At 41.8% G+C, this 13,565-nt stretch overlaps 1 protein-coding gene across 1 annotated transcript in view; it reads right to left on the bottom strand.

Annotated features, from left to right (window-relative positions):
- Positions 1 to 829: 829 nt before the first annotated feature.
- The window catches only part of ADCY1 (adenylate cyclase 1 (brain)), a 127,852-nt gene continuing 115,116 nt past the window's right edge, over positions 830 to 13,565 (bottom strand). Inside the window, exon 22 of the mRNA XM_010577084.1 lies at positions 830 to 841. The gene's annotated coding sequence lies outside the window, so the exon portion shown is untranslated. The remainder of the gene's footprint in view (positions 842 to 13,565) is intronic.

Below are 13,565 nucleotides of genomic sequence, written 5' to 3'. Positions count from 1 at the left end.
ATAATAATATATTATATATATTATTTTAATATATATTATTTTAAAGAATATAATATAAAAAGAACCAGAGCTTCTGAGGAAAACAACAGCATGGTTGGTTTTTTTTTCTTTCACACTTTTCTGTGCTTTAGAGACACATATATACCAGCAACAAACTTTTTCTGTTCAGTTGTTTTAATAACACCATTATGAATAAAGGAGGGGAGAAGTCTAAAAACAATAGAGAAGGATAAACCATTTAAGAATGCCAGAGGCTACTGTGGAGAATGCACCTTGTAGCAACTTTGACAAAAGAAAACATACTTACCAGACCTACCAGGTTCTACCTGATGTCTTCCTCTGCTTCTCAGGTGATCTGGCTTCAGTTGCTACTTTGCTTCTTATAGCCCTGCTAGCCTCCCAACATCCTTTGCTGCAGAGACTCTCTAAATCACACATTTGGGATTTTTTAGGAGCTTCAGCAGTGCTGCTAACTGAATAAACTACTAAATAGAAATCTAGGATGAATTAATCATAGGAAAATGGGCTAGCTAACTTACCTTTGTGCTATGTTTATTGCTATTTAATCTCTGCTGCTTGCTGCCTATTTGAATCACAAAATCACATCTAGTGGTTAATTGGCTTCACATGGCTGCTTAAGGCACATTGAGGATCTGTCAGAACATGGATGTGTGTTGATGGATGGATGGATGTCGATGCAGTATACCTGTTCCATCCTGATTTTATTTTCTCACTGCTTCTCTTGCCCAAGAAATAAACGAGAAAACAAATGTTAAATCTGCCATGAAAAAGTTCTTCTTTTAGGAAAATAGGTAGTGAGAATAAGCGGAAGGTTATCTTGCTGCAGTCTGAATTTCACGGCGTTTGCAGCTAACAACTGTGGAAATGGCAGCATTTTATCCTGAAGAAAGTGGTTTCAAAATCTCAGCTCTTAGATGAGAATTGCATTGGTCTGAAATGGTGTGGCTCAGGTGGAGGACTGTAATTTTTGTTGACAGAGAAAAGCAGTGGGGCTGCACCAGCCCCACTAAATCGCAAGCCAGCTCTGTGGTGGGTGACAGTGGTGGGTGCTGCGATCCCAACACTGCAGGGCAAGCAGAGGCATGAGGGAGCATGGGCGCAAATATTGGGGTAGCCCCTTTGGACAAAGCATGACCTGTGGACCTTTAAAATCTAAGCTGATCAGCCAGACCTAATTTGAGGGCTTTATGCGGGTGACCTGAGGTTGTGGAGCGCATCTAGCGCAGACAGAGGGGCGAAGGGCTGATCTCGCTGGGGTTTGAACTTGTGGTTCCAGGGAGTCTGGGCATTTCAAACCTAATCATAAACCACCCTCTCTTGCCACATTAATAATTGCACTATGAATAGAGAATTGGAGCTACCAGTTCAATATTTACGAATAACAGTCTGTCAGTATATGGGGAAAGTTGCTAGGTTTAAATTATGTGCCCCTAAGGAACTGAAAGAGAGCTTGAGAAATGGAGGCACTTTACAATCACATGGATTGCACGAGTAAACATCCTGGAAATAAATAGTCTGTCCAGGATAAGCTATTTATTTCCTAAACTCCCAGAGGAGGTTCGTACAGGAATATTTTGAGAACTAAACAAAAACTATTTTGAGATATTTGTGGCGGGGCAAAAAAAAAAAAAAAAAAAAATTTTCAGTCCTTTATAAACATAGAAGAGGCTAGACCAACCCTTACCTCATTTTGAATATTAGTAGTTAGTTTTCAAACTAGTGGCCTTGTGGCTTGGTGAGCAAACCCACCAGGTCAGCCATCTGGTACCTCGCAGAGCTCGGCAAGCCGGTTCCTCATATAGCACAGAGCGGAGAGTGGTGTCTTGCCGTAGTGTTGCAATGTTTGCCCTGTCCTGCTGTGTCAGTGGGACATCATATCGCCTCTCCCGGCGAGGCAGTGATGCAAACCACGCCGCGCAGCGTGAACCTGTGCGAGAAGCTTTTTGGTGGCTCGGAGCAAACCTGGCGTCCTCTCACCGGACCCCTTCAGACACGTCTGGCCTTGGCTTCCAGCTTGTGCTTTGCCCTCCTCACCACGCTTGCCCTCACTTTCTGGCGTATCCTTTCCGTGGCATCTCACAGTCCCCCAGTGCTGTCTGTAGCTGCATCATCTTTATGCCTGCCTTCCATGGTCTTTTCCTACAAATGTCTTAAAAAATAACCTTCCCCTTTCCTGCAAAACCATTACTTGCCATTTCCTCGAGTTCCTTGCCAAATGTCCTCAAGATATAAATCAGGAGATTTGCAAGTTGTTCTCACTCTTAGCCATGGTTTCTTTTATGTCCTACATATTTAGCTTTTTATGAAGTGGTGGCAGGATGTTACAGAGAACAGGAGGGACATAACTATGCAGAGATCAGACAGAAAAGAGTCCAAAATTAATGCAGGCATGCAGAGCTCAGCAGAACCGCTGGAGTGATGATATTACCTTGGCCTTGGTGTATCTGTAGCCTGGACATGAAACACCCAAGCTCTGGCAAGAGTGGCATCTTGCAGGCTTCTTGCATCTTTCAAAGAATGACACATACGGTGTCCTGTGCTCACACGTATTCAGTATGAACCATTCCTTCACTAAAATTACATTCCTTGGTATCACCATCTTCCTCCTCAGCATTGTCTACCTGATATTTTGGAGCAATAATTCCACAGGTCTGGATCCAGCTGTTTGGTCTATGTTTACACACCTTCCTCTCTTTTGCTGTCTGATGCAAGGTGGCACACAATTCCAGCAATATTATTATGCACTTCCGTATATATTATATCAGCCTCCCACTGCTTTATGTTTATGGCTTGAAGGATTCTTTTGTTGATCTCATTTTAGGGGATAACTTCATCTCCCTTTCTAAATGTGTTCCAAAAATAGAAAACCTACATAGGAAATGTTTTAAATGTTTTTACTGCATTCCCTTGTGAGAAACATTAATTTGTAATATTTTGACTTCCAAAACCAACAAAAGTGGGGAAAACAAAAACAGCACAGTGTTTTGTTCAAATTTCAGCCCCTTATTTCCAGTTCAAATGCACAAATTCACTTCAGAGACATGGGAGTTTGAGGAGGCCTCACCTGGAAGAGAGTGAAACTGGAATTGTTTTTCAGTTTACCAAGGAATAACATACATACATACAGGGACATGAAGGGACAGCTTTTTCCCTTAGTGTTCTGGTCTAACCTGAGAGACCACGCTTCTTCAATTGCTGCTCTATTCATTTCTTCGTTTCCCACTCTGATGGCGTTGCCAAACAGTTCTCCTGAAGGGAACTTGGATGCTGAACCAGCTCTGAGCTCATATGCTTCCCTAACATACTATATTGACTTGGATATGTGATTCTAGTTTGTGAAGTCACAAATCTTGCAAAAGTGTCCAAGCAGTTAGGAGCTAGGTGCAGTCTTTCCTGGGCAGAACGGTATCAGGCCTTCTCCCTGCTCTTGCAACTAGTCTGATGTTTTTTGGCGCAGGGGGTGATTCCACAAAGAAGTACATAATAGGCAGTAGGAGCTGGTAAGGGGAGCTCAGCACTCTACTTCGTCTGACAACCCACGGTGGAATGACCCTTGTTTGGAGAACTGGAAGGAAGAAGAGCCAGAAGAAGAATACGAATGGTGGTGGGGAGTAAAAGGAGTGTAAAAAGAAGAAGAAGAAATGGAGAGAGGGACACAAAGGTGAAAATGCTTTCCTAAATTTAGAGCCATGTGGAAAGAATAAATTAGAAGAAAGATTAAAGGAATGGGCAAGACAAAGGAAAAAATGAAAAAGAAAGGAAATTAAACTGTATTTCCTAAATGATTTAGGAGACTTAGGCCCAGACTATGAGTTGTTTATGGATGAAACTCCATTAAAATGCAAATCTCATTCAAATTCCCATAACCTATTCTTCCTGTATCTGAGTTTTGTGTACAGGGAATTCAAACAGGAGTGCTCAGATTCAAACAAGACTGCTGGTAAGCCTGAACTCCTCAGTGAAAATAGGCGTGGGACACCTCATTTGTTGACATGAAGGCTGAAGCCAGCAGGCAGCCTCATCATGAACTGACCTCTGCAGAATAGTGCCTCCCTTGGGCATCCCAGCGTTATGGTACTGTGGGGCATGCAAAAGGAGCACAGCCTCTGTCCCAGTGAATCGTAAGCTCCTTGGGCAGCCACAGACATCGAAACGGAAACAGCCCAACACTCTCTGCGTACTTAGCCTATTTAGGTACATAAAGCTGCACAGAGGGACCCAGTAGGACTTTTCAAAAGCACCTTAGCAATTTATTTCCACTGATTTCAGTAGGAATTACATGCCTGGGCACTACTGAAAATCCTGAGATTCATGATAGGGTATACAGTGGGGACAGCCATTTAATATATGTGTTTTGAAGACACTTTAGAATAGAATAGAATAGAATAGAATAGAATAGAATAGAATAGAATATTTTTTTCAGTTGGAAGGGACCTACAATGACCAGTGAGACCCACTGCCTGACCACTTCAGGGCTGACCAAAAGCTAAAGCATGTCATTAAGGGCATTGTCCAAATGCCTCTTAAACACTGACAGGCTTGGGGCATCGACCACCTCTCTAGGAAGCCTGTTCCAGGTTCCTGGGCACCCTCTTGGTAAAGAAATGTTTCCTCATGTCAAATCTGAACCTCCCCTGGTGCAACTTTGAACTGTTCCCATGCATCCTGGCACTGGGTACCAGGGAGAAGAGCTCAGCACCTCACTTTCCCCTTCCCCTCATGAGGACGCTGTAGGGAGCAGTGAGGTCGCCCCTCAGCCTCCTTTTCTCCAAACAAGACAAACCCAAAGTCCTCAGCCGTCCTCACAGGACAGGCCTTCCAGTCCTTTCACCAGGAAAACCTTTGCTAAAACCTTCAGAAACCAAGGACGATATGAATCCTTTGTGGTCTGTTAAACAAGCTTTTCAGTGCCTGAAAAGCACTTATGTACACTTATGAACCTGCTCTCCAGCAACTTTAAAGTTTTCACATTTTGGAAGACTTTCCTCATAGTTGGTAGAATTCTGCTGAATTATGATGTTATGATCACTGGAGAAAAATATGGCATTATTTATGGTAGTAGTGTGGAAGTGGTAGCTTTGCAACTGTTGGAACATCCCATTACTCAGCGTGGCAATGACCTTTCTTCTGGCCAGAGGCAGGGTCAATGTCTTTGGCTACAGTGTCCAGGAACAGACCTGTGTGGTAAAATTCCCACTCCAACTCCTGTCATAGGAGCATCTCATAAGCAGTCTGAGAGGAAGGGTTTAGGGAATCCTGGACAGATGGTTTGGAGGTTTCACAACCCGTCAGAAGAAAAATGGCTCTGTACTAGCAACACACTGAGTCATGACGCATGCTTCAGGTTATATATTTCTACAGATTTTGGGTAGTGTACCTCTGCTATGACTGGGTGCAGCTGGACAACAAATCTGATTTTGTGCAGTCAAAATCACGATCTTGATATACTAACTGGGTTGCACAGCTGCTCAGAAAGTCAAACCCTTATTTATATGTTTAAATCACCCTCCATATGATTCATTTCAGTGAGAGGTTGAGGAACAATGAGACTTGATGCTCTGTCTCTGACCCACTGCAAATATTCTTAAAGGCTTTTAATTTAGATGTTGATGTTATAAAATTTTCACCTAGGTCCACCAATTGCAGGGAACTGAAAGTAGTATTCTAACAGCCAAATTTTTTTTCTGCCTTAATGCAACGTTAGGACTGAGTAAACAAAAGCCTTAAGGAACACATACGGACAAGTTCAGTGTCACATCTTCCCTCGGCATGGATCAGCTCTGCCCTCAGATGCAGTGCTTGGTGTCTATGTGAGAGGAGGATTAGGCTGTACATATTTAAAGATGCTACTATCTTAAGGTCAATTATAAAACCTTAAGGCATTAAAAATTGTCGCCTCTCTTGGTTAAACAAGGTTGTAAGATACAAGTAGCCACTCTAAAACCATTGAGGGGAATGCCAAATCGAGAAAAGTATCTTTTTTATCCAAAGGTTTGGAGGATTAATATTTGACTTCAAAAAGTCTAATTACCTCAGTAGTAAGAAACTAGGTACACGTTAGTAGCAGTGGAGGTCATTGACCTTGATAAAAATCAATGTGCCACCACCTGCCTTTGTAATTACGTCAATGACTCCTCTTCATTATATGCTTATCCACTTCAGTCTTACAGCATGCCACGATGTGTTCTGTCTGCATGTTGTTTATTCACTAGACGGTGTCCCATACACTTTCTACGTGTTTCTACACCCCAGAAGTCGATCTGAGTTAATATTCAACTGGGACCTTTCCTCAGTAACTTGCTGTGTGTTTTCTGATATGACTGCTCCTTTCTAATTATGTTGGCAGTGCTGCTGAGGAGCACATAATATTATTGCCAAAGTTCAATAAACATACAGAGTAACTATAGAGTTTGGGGGAAAACAGTCGGTGGTGCTTTCATGACCTTTGGCAACAGTATGAGCACAGTTTGGCCAATGCCAAACAAATGTCTGACTTCAAATCTCTCAGCGACCAGAAAATGATGGATTTGCTTTACTTTATTACATCTAATAATAAACAAAAAATGCTGTGTTTGTGCAGCGCAGTAGCATGGCCAGACTGAGTGCAGTCCTGTGCAGGAGGTCAGGCTAGATGAATATCAATGGCTCTTTCTTGTCATATTAGTATTGCGCAGATGAATCCCCAGGTGGTCTGAGATGAGGGAATGCTGATGAAGTCATTGGAGTCCCACTGACTTAGTGAAGCAGAGCATTTGTGACAGGGAAGCTCGTCTGCTTTGTCTGTGGTGGTGTAGTAATTGATAAGTTACACTGTCTCTATGAACCCCTCATTGGCATCTTCAGACTATGCCTAGTAAATGGAAAGATAAACATTCATAATAATCATGACTACTTTTTCATCACTAGCTCCTTCTACTTCTTCATTGCTAGCTCGCTATGGCCATATCTAATAATAGCGGACCAATGTCTGGTTACAAGTATAGAAACAGCCTAAGCCTGGGAGGCTCATGGTAACGTAATATTAAAAGCCAGTTTCTATCCTCTGAGCCTTGAGCCTGAAAACTTACGCAAACTACTGCTGCAATTGATAGCAGAAATAATCTGCACAGGACTGGATGTTTAGGATCGGATCCTAAGTAGCCTGGCTACACCTCAAGATCCCCATCCTCAGATGCTCTCTCCACAGTTCAGCGGGTTTAACGAGAGCCAGAATTGTCACAGACAATTTCCGCTACGTGACTCACTTTCCAGCTGTGCCTTTTTTTCCATCAGAATGGCCCAAATGAGAATACGGTCCATGACTGGTACCTGTATAATTGTTTCCTTCCATTGAACATCATGTTCCGCCAGCAGGAACAGTGCATTAGGTGACCCACTGCCCCAGGGAATGGCTGCAAAACTGGAAGGCTTTGACATAGATATGGAGGCAATGCACCAGTAACGCCTGGATGTACACCATGTTCTCATTTTCCGTTGTCCCCTTCCCCCTATTTCAATTTGACAAGAACAATTGGACAAGAACACCAGTTCCAGTCCTGGGTGGTTTACGCTACAGAAATCCAATCTCTCTGGAGTTTCTCATCCAGGGACTGCATTTCTATAGCATAAACCACCCACAACTGGGACTGGTGTCCTTGCCCAAAAACGTTACCAGAGGATATAAGCAACCCACCACTGATACTACCTCATTCTTTAAGCAAAACAAATTCTCACACTGTGTGATTATGTTTCTGAAGTGATTCAACTGTGTAATGGGGCATGGCAGAAAAAATGTTTCCAGGTACCTGACCTGGGTCATTAAAACCAGAACGTACACTATCTCATTAACATATGTGTGTGTGTGTGTACATATTTTGTATACAAGTATATATAGCTCTGTGTGTATTTATATACATAAATTCCCCCAAAACAACACAGGGAGGCTTGCACATTTTAGCATTAAGAGAAAGACTTAAAATACCAATGTGGCAGAATAGGTGCAATGAAAGATGAAGGCCAGATTTGCAGTTTATTTATGTCCTTTTGACTTCAGCGGAGCTATTCTGATTGACAGTTATGAAGATCTGGCACGCTGTCTTTCAGAGGGGAAGGAGAGAACAAAAAATGGCTACATAAGGCCTCAAACCCTTCTTCTCACTGGTGTAAGGGCAAACCAAGAACAGTTCCATCACACTCACTGTCATCACAATAATTCGGTACAACTCGCACCGCGCTCTCTAACCTGCAAGGGAAACAGCTGGGGAGCCTTAGTCTAGCATTTGGAATAAAACCCCTTGCATCTGAGCCCAGGCTGTTTTCCATCACAAGGGACTCTGCATTTCCAAGTTATCTCAGGGCATATCTGCATGGACAGGCGTGACGGACCTGAGCGCCTCTGCTTTTGCTCTGAGCTGGCCAGATGGGAGTCTGCTGTGATTTGGAAGCCGTACAATCAAATTACTTTGGTACTGTGCCCAAGCTTACAAAGTCTCTTGAGAGACACGTTACCGATATAACTCTATCAGTTTTCAAATCAATTTTAAGTTAACCTATGCAATTTTGCACTCAGGTTGGTTCTGTATCTTGCACAATATAAACTGCCTACAAAACCTACACTTGGCTCAAGTTGGCCAATTATTTCTGGCTTGTGGAAAGGGAGAGATGAGCTTCCCCTCCCTGTCTTCTGGTCTATGTGGCCAGTATTTTGCCAGTATTTGCACATGTTTGCTTTCCTCTGCTTGCACAATGGATGGAGCACTTGGCCCAAGCTGGCTTCCACTGTGGTCAATGCAGAAAGTCAACAAGACTCACAAGGGAGCTGAATTGTTCCCGTAAGGTTCTTCAGTTCAAAGCAATTGTGAAAATAAAATTGCAGGATTTCTAGATGCATGTTCTTAGCCTGAAAACTGAGAAACTGTAGTTGGACCCTGTGAAAGGCAGCTTGGTATAGAATAATGAATACAACTTGATTTAAACCAAACCCAAACCCCAAACCAAAACAACAATACCAAACAGGTGTTTATTCAAGCAAATTTTTTCCTTTATTTTTAATTAGATCCCAGAAATTATAATAGTGCAAACACTCAGTATAAAAGTTGCAATAAGAAATTTACATTCACATTTAACATTTCAGTCCATTCACTTTTTAACATAAAAATAGGACAAATATTCAATTGCTCTTCTCAATTTAACAATCCTGAAAAAGACTGGAAGATACTCTACAATATTCTATTTACATAAAAATAGACCCGTATTATTAATGCAAATCTATCATTAGAAGTTACCCAGTGTTAAGTTATTGTATTGTACTATGTATATACATACATATATATATATAGTGTATAGCTGTATAGATATAAAAAATATTTATAGGTTCAGTGGGCTACAATAGTTGGAAAAATGACATCTTGACTTACTAATTCATTCCTTAAAGTTAGGACTATTCATTTTATTTACCTACGTAGATGTTTCTGTTGTGATACAGTAGGCGTCCTCCTGGTCCCTTTGAAGTCACTGGCAACACCCCATTTGACATCAGCGGGAGAGGAACAGACACTAGAATAAGACCTGGTCTAACAATTTAACAATCATCAAAGTTAATATTTCCATTAACTTTACTGGGCTGCAAATCAGACTAAACGATCTTCTGAAACCTTGTGTGCCAATTAAATAGGGAGAAGAATAGAGCTGGTTTTCCCTTGGAGGAATGGAACATCTCTACCTGATGCATATACATTTTTTTCAAAGTCTAAGCAGAATATTCAAGTTAGTTTGGAAGCAGTGCAGAATTTGCTGCAAACGTCTGCAGGTTAAGCAGCTGGTAAGATACCTCTTGCACGGTCTTTTACTGAATACTTCAGTTGAAACCCCAAGACTGCATCCTTCCTTGCTCTTATTTTTTAATAAAGAGTGGCACCTGGACACAGACAGCACGACTGCCCTTGAAATGAGTCTGCACGTTTAGTAAACCGCTAGGGAACAGGAACCAGGGGCTACCCCACTCTAGCTTATCTGTGTCTCTTCTCTGGGGACGCGAGCAGAGCGGCCGCTCTCCCTGCCTGCAGCTGCAGGGTGAAGCCTCGCTGCCCACCTCGCTGCCGCTGCTGGCCCCTGCGCTCCCACCACAGGGCACGTTTATTCGCCCTTTCGGGTTTGCTGTCACACGTACTGCTTCCTAACCAGGCTACGTCAAAGCTACTTCTTTTCCCCTAAACACCTATTATATGAAAAATCTGCTTTTTTTGAAAATGTATTTTCTCTTCGAAAAAGAAGAAGTTTGCCAACCATGTGATGAAGGATCTACAGAGGGAGACGTAAGGAGGCCTGCGTGGACGGTAACTGCCTGCAACAAAAACGTGATGGCACTGAACAACTGAAGGCGAGTTAAAGGGCAGCAGGGGCACTGATTTCTTAAGCAGCAGTGTTTTATGAGCTGCAGGTCACATTTTTATGTCCAAAGAACAATTATGTGGTGTTTAGAGGCAGGCAGGCCTGCCTAGCTCCTTCTCTTAGTGCTATGGTGCTTATTACATTTAAATAATTCTAGGATGCTTAAAATGATGGGTAAGCCTACAATGGACACCGTGCCATTGCGTGTAGGCAGACCAATTTTGATTGTAGAACACATGCTTCATGTGGTTTTGTGCTTCCTACCTTAGGCTGCTGAACATTTCATTACAAAAAAAGGGAATCAAGTACACTTTCAAATCTTTTCAATTAACAGATCAGAAAAATACTTAACATCTCATTTCCAAGCAGAACCTATGGATATATACCAGAAAGGCAAAAAGTAACCTCCTGACAGCAAAGAGTACAAGGACTAATCAGCAGGATAAAATCCAGACAGATGTGAGTTGCAGCACAAGTTTTAGTGGCAGGGGTTTTAAGAGATGGGTCAAATTTGGCTGAATCTGCTTGAAACTCTGAAATGCGTGTATTACTAGTTTTGCACCATTACCCACATTCCATGTACAAACCGATGATATGCACACAGACAAATCTACACACAAGTATATTATGAAAAAGAACCTCCAAGAAGTGTTTTTGACCCTGTCAGAATTTCACTGAAAATAATATCACTTCTCTAGAATTCTCTATATTGGGTTAAATTAAAAGTAATTATTAAATTAAATGGTAACTGCTCTTGGACTCTGTTTTTTACACCAGAAACTCTGAAAGCATTACTTTCATTCTTACTGTATTCTGTAACATTTTCCAAAGCCACCTCAGTGTAATAACTAGCTGCTTGAATGCAGAAAAGAAACTCACCATTTGCTTTGTCTAAGTCCAAATTTGTGCAGACAATTGTACTTGCAAAGGGGAGCAAGTTACACAATCACTTCACTTCTTTTTTTCCTAATTGAACCCTAGTAACGTTACTGTAAAAAAAGCAGGAATTCTAAGTGAAGAAGGATTTCTACTGTAACAATTTAAAAATGTAATTATCATGAAGCAATTACGTGATGGCACAGGTAATTAATTTTCATCTACATTTCATTGAAAATTCTTGATATATCCCTTGAATGGCATTTGAAATGTAAGAACAGACTACCTTTGCACCCATGCGCACTAAAGAGTAAAAGACGTAAGAAATCACCTAAAGAACTTCAACGTGCCAGCTCAAATTTTTCATAACTGATGCCACCATTGACAGGTCTAGGATCAAAGCAGCAGGTCAGGCACTTGAAAGTAAGACACGATAGTGTGCACAACCGCAGTAACTGAAGCACACCTTAGCCTTGCCCACAACGAGAACTGTTAGCTGTTTCACCACCAGCAGGCTAACCTATGTCTAGCAAACGTGGCAGTGCAGTTACAAGCTGTAGGTAAGCGTTCTGGATGTTTTTAATCAACATGTTGTGGAAGCCTGTTCTGAAGAGGAGGGCAGCCAGCTTTTTCAAAGGAGCTCCAAACTATCTGGACAGATTGTCTGCAGAACTCAGTTCACCGTGTGTGCTGAGCTTTCTAGGAAATCTGTTATTTAGCTTGGACCAACATATACCTGTGCATGGCCTCCCTCCATGAACACTCGGAGCACTCCTTGCACCCACAAAACTGTGCTGGTAGTAAACCAAAGTAGGAAAGGAAGTAGTAAAAATGCTTCACAGTGATGCAGCACTGTTTGTTCCTTCAGTTTTATGCAGGCGTGACATGTCTGATGCCACAGAAGGCATAAAACGGGGATCCTAATATAAAGAAGCAGATCCTCTAGCATGCAGTAAGGCACAAGCAAACCCAAGTCCTTTCAGCACATAGGCTATGTACATTAACCAGTGCTAATTCAAATTTCAAGGTGCTTCCTCATGATCAGAAAATAGGCATTAAAGGTGACAACCCCCAACCATTCTGGATAATTCCTTCTGACACTGACAGCTGTTCACCAAGAGATCTGGAACACTCTTGTAAATGTGAACAGACACGAAAACTCAGAAAGGATCTAGCCGTGCAGTTAAACACAAGCCTTATTTTTGTTGCACTAGGAATCTGGTTGAGTACTCTGTCAGCTCAGATGCTCAAGACCTGTCCCATGTCACAGAGCTTTACCATTGACTTCAGAAGGAGAACTGGCTTTTTACCTTTTCCTCTCAGCAATTGCTATCTCACAGGCTTCTTTTCTTTTTGTTATTTTGTACTCCTGCTAACTTTGTGCTTTTGTTTCTCTTCTTTTCCTGTTTTTGTTCTTGCACCGATCAGATCGTAAGTCACACCAGGCCACCCAAGCAGTGTGACATTTTGAAGAGTAATTAAAGAGCAACAGGCAGCCTCCTGCTTATATGTACTTTTTTTCCATTTATTTACATTTACATATTTATTCATGATTTAGATTTTGCCTGAAAACTCAGTGAGGATGGGATTAAAAGGAACAAAGAGCTAAAAAAAGCCTATATAGAGTTCTGGAAAAAGCCAATCATAAACAGGGTGGGGTAGAGAAGCAGAGTCCAGACTGTCATTAGTCACAACAATTATGCCACACTGAGATGTAAAACCCACTGAATTTGAGAGGAGTTAGTTTATGACTGTTAGAAACCCTTAACTGCTGTATGAAGCCAATCATCAGTACAAGGTAGTGGTTCCAGTATGCAGGCAACTGGGATACATTGCATGAATCTACATCTTAACTTTGGATGACAGAAGTACTTGCAGAAGCTGTACTGCTTAGTTAACCCCACAGTCACCCGATTAAACATACAAGTTAATGGATTTCTAAGTCCTATCATAATACTAGCTCAAATCTGTAAAATACAAGAAGTCCTTATTAATCCATAGTAGAAAGTATTCACGGTCCACACCCTTTTCCCTCGGCCACCAACCTCAGTGTTATGCCCCTACAATACTCCTCATTTATCATACGGCAATTATATAAGTAATTTGAGAAGTAGCCCCAAGCTGTAGTGACACAGGCATGACAACTTTAAAAATTATGCATGGAAAAATACCTCCAGAATTTAAAGTTTTGTTCAGCAGCAATATTGGAAAAATCAGCTAGAGGATTGGATATTAATTTCTTATTCCTATGCCACTAACTGACGCGGGCCTCAAGCTGTGGGTTAGGCTGTGACGCCTAA

This window comes from Haliaeetus leucocephalus, unplaced genomic scaffold (genome assembly GCF_000737465.1).
Source record: "Haliaeetus leucocephalus isolate CR32 unplaced genomic scaffold, Haliaeetus_leucocephalus-4.0 Scaffold41, whole genome shotgun sequence".
In the NCBI taxonomy this organism is placed as follows: Eukaryota; Metazoa; Chordata; class Aves; order Accipitriformes; family Accipitridae; genus Haliaeetus; species Haliaeetus leucocephalus.
The sequence above is the reverse complement of the archived record's forward strand: the minus strand, read 5'-3'. Positions and strand labels throughout refer to the sequence as shown.